At 45.9% G+C, this 6,755-nt stretch overlaps 1 pseudogene; it reads right to left on the bottom strand.

Annotated features, from left to right (window-relative positions):
- Nucleotides 1-329: 329 nt before the first annotated feature.
- The window catches only part of LOC124020611, a 40,082-nt pseudogene continuing 33,656 nt past the window's right edge, over nt 330-6,755 (bottom strand).

The following is a 6,755-nucleotide window of genomic DNA, read 5'->3' as shown; positions in this document are numbered from 1 at the left end:
GAGAGAGAGAGACAGAGAGAGAGGCAGAGAAAGAACAGACAGAGAGAGAGACAGAGAGATAAATAGAGAGAAAGGATGTATATGTGTGACTGTACCTGATATAAGCAGAGCAGCTTGTTTCCCATCACCACCTGTTCATCTGTCAGGCAGAGATAGACAAATCTTCTTTCTGAGTTATTTATTTATTAGTTATTAGACATGTTGACATGTTGAAAAACTACAAATCTTCTTTCTGAGTGATTTATTTCTGGAGGGCCTTGCTTTTACTCCCACTAAGATCTCCAGGCTGGTGTTCAATGAATCATGGAATCAGTGCCTACCTAGTGAGGGCCCTGCCTTCTCTCAGCGGGGGCCAATGACCTGGAAGAGTTTCTGAAACACAGGAAGAGAAACCTCAGGGGTCAAGTTCATACATCTCCTTTGATTAAAAACTCCACTCTCTCTGACAGTTTGTCCCTCGGCTGTAGCCGTAGCACTACATCATTTCTTTATCAGGATTCTTTGTGACACCTCGTCTCATATTTCAAATGATTTTCCCAGCAGCCTTAGGGCTTCTTTCATTTCTGTTAGATTCCTTTTAGTTTTAGGTTGGTTCATCGAACAAATCAAAGCCCCGTCGCTTCTCCCCAGGGGACTGGTAGATAAAGGTGCTGAGAGAACCAGATAACCAGAGAGAGGCCAGAGAGAGGCAGAGAGAACCAGATAACCAGAGAGAGGCAGAGAAGGCAGATAACCAGAGAGAGGCAGAGAGAGGCAGAGAGAACCAGCAGAGAGAGGCAGAGAGAACCAGATAACCAGAGAGGTGAGGCAGAGAGAGAACCAGATAACCAGAGAGAGGCAGAGAGAACCAGATAACCAGAGAGAGGCAGAGAGAGGCAGATAACCAGAGAGAGGCAGAGAGAGGCAGATAACCAGAGAGAGGCAGAGAGAGGCAGAGAGAACCAGAGAGAGGCAGAGAGAACCAGATAACCAGAGAGAGGCAGAGAGAGGCAGATAACCAGAGAGAGGAGAGAGGCAGAGAGAACCAGACCAGATAACCAGAGAGAGGCAGAGAGAACCAGATAACCAGAGAGAGGCAGAAGAACAGATAACCAGAGAGAGGCAGAGAGAGCAGATAGCCAGAGAGAGGCAGAGAGAGCCAGATAACCAGAGAGAAGGCAGAGAGAACCAGATAACCAGAGAGAGAGGCAGAAGAGAGACAGATAACCAGAGAGAGGCAGAGAGAGGCAGAAGAGGCAGATAGACCAGACAAGAGAGGCAGAGAGAACCAGATAACCAGAGAGAGGCAGAGAGAGGCAGAGAGAGGCAGAGAGAACCAGATAACCAGAGAGAGAGCAGAGAGAACCAGATAACCAGAGAGAGGCAGAGAGAGGCAGAGAGAACCAGATAACCAGAGAGAGGCAGAGAGAGACCAGATAACAGAGAGAGGCAGAAGAGAACCAGATAACCAGAGAGAGGCAGAAGAGAACCAGATAAGCAGAGAGAGGCAGAGAGGCAGAGAGAGGCAGAGAGAGGCAGAGAGAGCCAGATAACCAGAGAGAGGCAGAGAGAGGCCAGATAACCAGATAACCAGAGAGAGGCAGAGAGAACCAGATAACCAGAGAGAGGCAGAGAGAGCAGATAACAGAGAACAGAGAGAGGCAGAGAGAGCCAGATAACCAGAGAGGCAGGAGGCAGAGAGAGGCAGAGGCAGAGAAGCAGAGAAGCAGAGAGAGGCAGAGAGAGCCAGATAACCAGAGAGAGGCAGAGAGAGCCAGATAACCAGAGAGAGGCAGAGAGAGGCAGATAACCAGAGAGCAGAGAGAACCAGATAACCAGAGAGAGGCAGAGAGAGGCAGAGAGGCCAGATAACCAGAGAGGCAGAGAGAGGCAGAGAGAGCCAGAGAACCAGATAACCAGAGAGAGGCAGAGAGAGGCAGCAGAGAGACCAGATAACCAGAGAGAGGCAGAGAGAGCCAGATAACCAGAGAGGCAGAGAGAGGCAGAGAGGCAGAGAGAACCAGATAACCAGAGAGAGGCAGAGAGAGCCAGATAACCAGAGAGAGGCAGAGAGAACCAGATAACCAGAGAGAGGCAGAGAGAGGCAGAGAGAGGCAGAGAGAACCAGATAACCAGAGAGAGGCAGAGAGAGCCAGATAACCAGAGAGACCAGAGAGAACTAGATAACAGAGAGAGGCAGAGAGAGGCAGAGAGAGGCAGAGAGAGGCAGAGAGAACCAGATAACCAGAGAGAGGAGAGAGAGGCAGAGAGAACCAGAGAGGCAGAGAGAGCCAGATAACCAGAGAGACCCAGATAACCAGAGAGAGCAGAGAGAACTCAGAGAGGACACCTGTAATACATAATGCTCCTCCCCCATCAGTCTGCTTTCATCTGTGGGTTCAGAGGAGTAGTGAACACACACTAGCTTTCATTGGAGACTAGGTGACAGGGTTCAGAGGAGTACCTCCATAGGCTATAGGGGTGAACATTAAACAGTATTATAGTACCTCCATAGGGTGATGTATTATTAAACACTCAGATTTCATTGGAGTACCTCTATAGGGGTGTGGGTGACAGGGGGTGAACCTCCATAGGGGGGTGATTATTAAACAGTCATTAAACAGTATTATAGTACCTCCATAGGGGTGATGTAGTCATTAAACAGTATTATAGCTCCATAGGGTGATGTAGTCATTAAACAGTATTATAGTACCTCCATAGGGGTGATGTAGTCATTAAACAGTATTATAGTACCTCTATAGGGGTGATGTAGCCATTAAACAGTATTATAGTACCTCCATAGGGGTGATGTAGTCATTAAACAGTATTATAGTCATTAAATGGTATTATAGTACCTCCATAGGGGTGATGTAGTCATTAAACAGTATTATAGTACCTCCATAGGGGTGATATAGTCATTAAACAGTATTATAGTATCCATAGGGGTGATGTAGTCATTAAACAGTATTATAGTAATTTGTTAGGGGTGATGTAGTCATTAAACAGTATTATAGTACCTCCATAGGGGTGATGTAGTCATTAAACAGTATTATAGTACCTCTATAGGGGTGATGTAGTCATTAAACAGTATTATAGTACTTATAGGGGTGATGTAGTCATTAAACAGTATTATAGTACCTCTATAGGGGTGCCAACAGATTATAGTCATTAAACAGTATTATAGTACCTCCATAGGGGTGATGTAGTCATTAAACAGTATTATAGTACCTCTATAGGGGTAGTACTCTCCGATGTAGTCATTAAACAGTATTATAGTACCTCCATAGGGGTGATGTAGTCATTAAACAGTATTATAGTACCTCCATAGGGGTGATGTAGTCATTAAACAGTATTATAGTACCTCTATAGGGGTGATGTAGTCATTAAACAGTATTATAGTACCTCTATAGGGGTGATGTAGTCATTAAATTTCCATAGGGGTGATGTAGACATTAAACAGTATTATAGTACCTCCATAGGGGTGATGTAGTCATTAAACAGTATTATAGTACCTCCATAGGGGTGATGTAGTCATTAAACAGTATTATAGTACCTCCATAGGGGTGATGTAGTCATTAAACAGTATTATAGTACCTCTATAGGGGTGGATGTAGCCATTAAACAGTATTATAGTACCTCCATAGGGGGATGTGATTAAACAGTATTATAGTCATTGATGTAGTCATTAAACAGTATTATAGTACCTCTATAGGCTATAGGGGTGATGTAGTCATTAAACAGTATTATAGTACCTCCATAGGGGTGATGTAGTCATTCATTCCCCTGTTGAACACGTAGATCATGGCATCATACAGCTGGTTGTCCCAACACATCTGGACCACCTGGATACACAGGGAGAGAACAGGTTACTACCTGAGTCTACAGACTTGACCTGCTGGTGATTGGAACAAGGTTAATGACAGTAGTAAATATCTAGAGGGAAGAGAGGAAACACTGACAGACATCCTCTCTTCTCCTGTCTCCTCCCGTCTCTTCTCCCCTCCTGTCTCCCCTCCTGTCTCCTCTCCTCCCCTCCTGTCTCCTCTCCTCCCCTCCTGTCTCCTCCCCTCCCCTCCTGTCTCCTCCCCTCCTGTCTCCTCCCCTCCTGTCTCCTCCTCTCCCATCCTGTCTCCTCCTGTCCTCCTGTCCTCCTCTCCTCCTGTCCTCCTCTCCTCCTGTCCTCCTCTCCTCCTGTCCTGTCCTCCTCCCTCCTGTCCTCCCTCTCCTCCTGTCTCCTCTCCTGTCTCCTCTCCCTCCCCCCTCCTGTCTCCCTCCTCCTTCCCCTCCCCTCCCCCTCCTGTCTCCTCCCTCCTGTCTCCTCCCCTCCTGTCTCCTCTCCTCCCCCTCTTTCCCTCCCCTCCCCCCCCCCTCTCCTGTCTCCTCCTCTCCTCCTGTCTCCTCCCTCCTGTCTCCTCCCTACCTGTTGTATGTCGAGGCTGGTGATGTCCAGGTGTATCAGACAGTTCTCTACACTGTCCATCATGTTGTTATCCTGTAGGTGGGTCAGCAGGTCTCTCATGACGGGAGCGGTCACACAGCCCAGACGCTCCGACACGATGTAGGGTTCCAAACTCTCCAGGAAGACCCCCCGAGCCACACAGTTCTCCACCAGGCGGGTATATAGCTGGTTAAACAGTAGGTCCCTATAGGACCACAGAGAGAAGAGCATGATCATGGTACCAGTTCTCCACCAGGCGGGTATATAGCTGGTTAAACAGTAGGTCCCTATAGGACCACAGAGAGAAGAGCATGATCATGGTACCAGTTCTCCACCAGGTGGGTATATAGCTGGTTAAACAGTAGGTCCCTATAGGACCACAGAGACCAGTTCTCCACCAGGCGGGTATAAGCTGGTTAAACAGTAGGTCTAGGACCCAGCGTGATCAGGTACCAGTTCTCCACCAGGCGGGTATATAGCTGGTTAAACAGTAGGTCCCTATCGGACCACAGAGAGAAGAGCATGATCATGGTACCAGTTCTCCACCAGGCGGGTATATAGCTGGCTAAACAGAATGTTAAAACACCAGTCTCAACGCCAACAGTGAAGAGGCGACTTCAGGATGCTGGCCTTCTAGGCAGTGCAGGGTTGTGTATCGGAGGACGCATGACTTTGCCCGTACGGGAATTGTAGCGATGAGACAAGATAGTAGCTACTAACAATTGGATACCATGAAATTGGGGAGAAAAGAGGGTAAAATTCAAAAATAAAAATAAAAGATTAAGATGGGCAAAAGAACACAGACATTGGACAGAGGAACTCTGCCTAGAAGGCCAGCATCCCGGAGTCGCCTATTCACTGTTGAAGTTGAGACTGGTGTTTTGCGGGTACTATTTAATGAGGACTTGTGAGGCGTCTGTTTCGACAACCAGACACTAATGTACTTGTCCTCTTGCTCAGTTGTGCACCGGGCCTCCACTCCTCTTTCTATTCTGGTTAGGGCCAGTTTGTGCTGTTCTGTGAAGGAGTAGTACACAGCGTTGTACGAGATCTTCAGTTTCTTGGCAATTTCTCTCATGGAATAGCCTTCATTTCTCAGAACAAGAATAGACTGACAACTTTCAGAAGAAAAGTCTTTGTTTCTGACCATTTTGAGCCTGTAATTGAACCCACAAATGCTGTGGCTCCAGATACTCAACTAGTCTAAAGGCCAGTTTTATTGCTTCTTTAATCAGAACAGAGGGTTTTCTAATTATTAGAGGGTTTTCTAATGATTAATTAGCCTTTTAAAATGATGAACTTGGATTAGCTAACACAACGTTCCCTTGGAACACAGGAGTGATGGTTGCTGATAATGGGCCTCTATAAGCCTATGTAGATATTCCATAAAAATCTGCCGTTTCCAGCTACAATAGTCATTTACAACATTAACAACGTCTACACTGTACTTCTGATCAATTTGATGTTATTTTAAAATGGACCAATATTTAGCTTTTCTTCCAAAAACAAGGACATTTCTACGTGACCCCAAATATTTGAATGGTAGTGTATGTGTTATGGCTTTACACCCCCTGCTATATTGTGGATAAAGAGTTTACCGTCGAACAGAACACAGAGGGTGTTCTAGAATGGAAGCCTCTCCAACAAAATCCAGGTAGTAGAATCAGGAATTCCCCAGGGCAGTTGTCTAGGCCCATTACTTTTTTCAATCTTCACTAACGACCTGCTTTGAGTAAAGCCAGTGTGTCTATGTTTCCAGATGACTCAACACTATACATGTCAGCTACAACAGCGACTGAAATGACTGCAGCACTTAACAAAGAGTGTGTGGAAAGGAATAAGTTAGTCCTAAATATTTCTAAAACTAAAAGCATTGTAATTGGGACAAAATCATTCACTTAACCCTAAACCTCAACTAAATCTTGTAATAAATCATGTGGAAATTGAGCAAGTTGAGGTGACTAAACTGCTTGGAGTAACCCTGGATTGTAAAACTGTCATGGTCAAAACATATTGCTACAAAAGTCTGTCCATAATAAAGTGCTGTTCTTCCTTCTTAACAACACGATCAACAAGGCAGGTCCTACGAGCCCCAGTTTAGTCACATCTGGACTACTGTTCAGTCGTGTGGTCAGGTGCCACAAAGAGGGACTTAGGAAAATTGCAATTGGCTCAGAACAGAGCAGCACAGATGGACACAGACAGCTAATATGAATAATGTGCATGTCAATCTCTCCTGGCTGAAAGTGGAAGAGAGATGGACTTCATCACTACTTGTATTTATGTTGAATGCACAGAGCGGTCTGTCTAAACTACTGGCACACAGCTCGGACACCCA

This window comes from Oncorhynchus gorbuscha, unplaced genomic scaffold (genome assembly GCF_021184085.1).
Source record: "Oncorhynchus gorbuscha isolate QuinsamMale2020 ecotype Even-year unplaced genomic scaffold, OgorEven_v1.0 Un_scaffold_866, whole genome shotgun sequence".
Classification (NCBI taxonomy): domain Eukaryota; kingdom Metazoa; phylum Chordata; class Actinopteri; order Salmoniformes; family Salmonidae; genus Oncorhynchus; species Oncorhynchus gorbuscha.
Note: the sequence above shows the minus strand (reverse complement) of the source record. Positions and strands in the feature narration are given on the sequence as shown.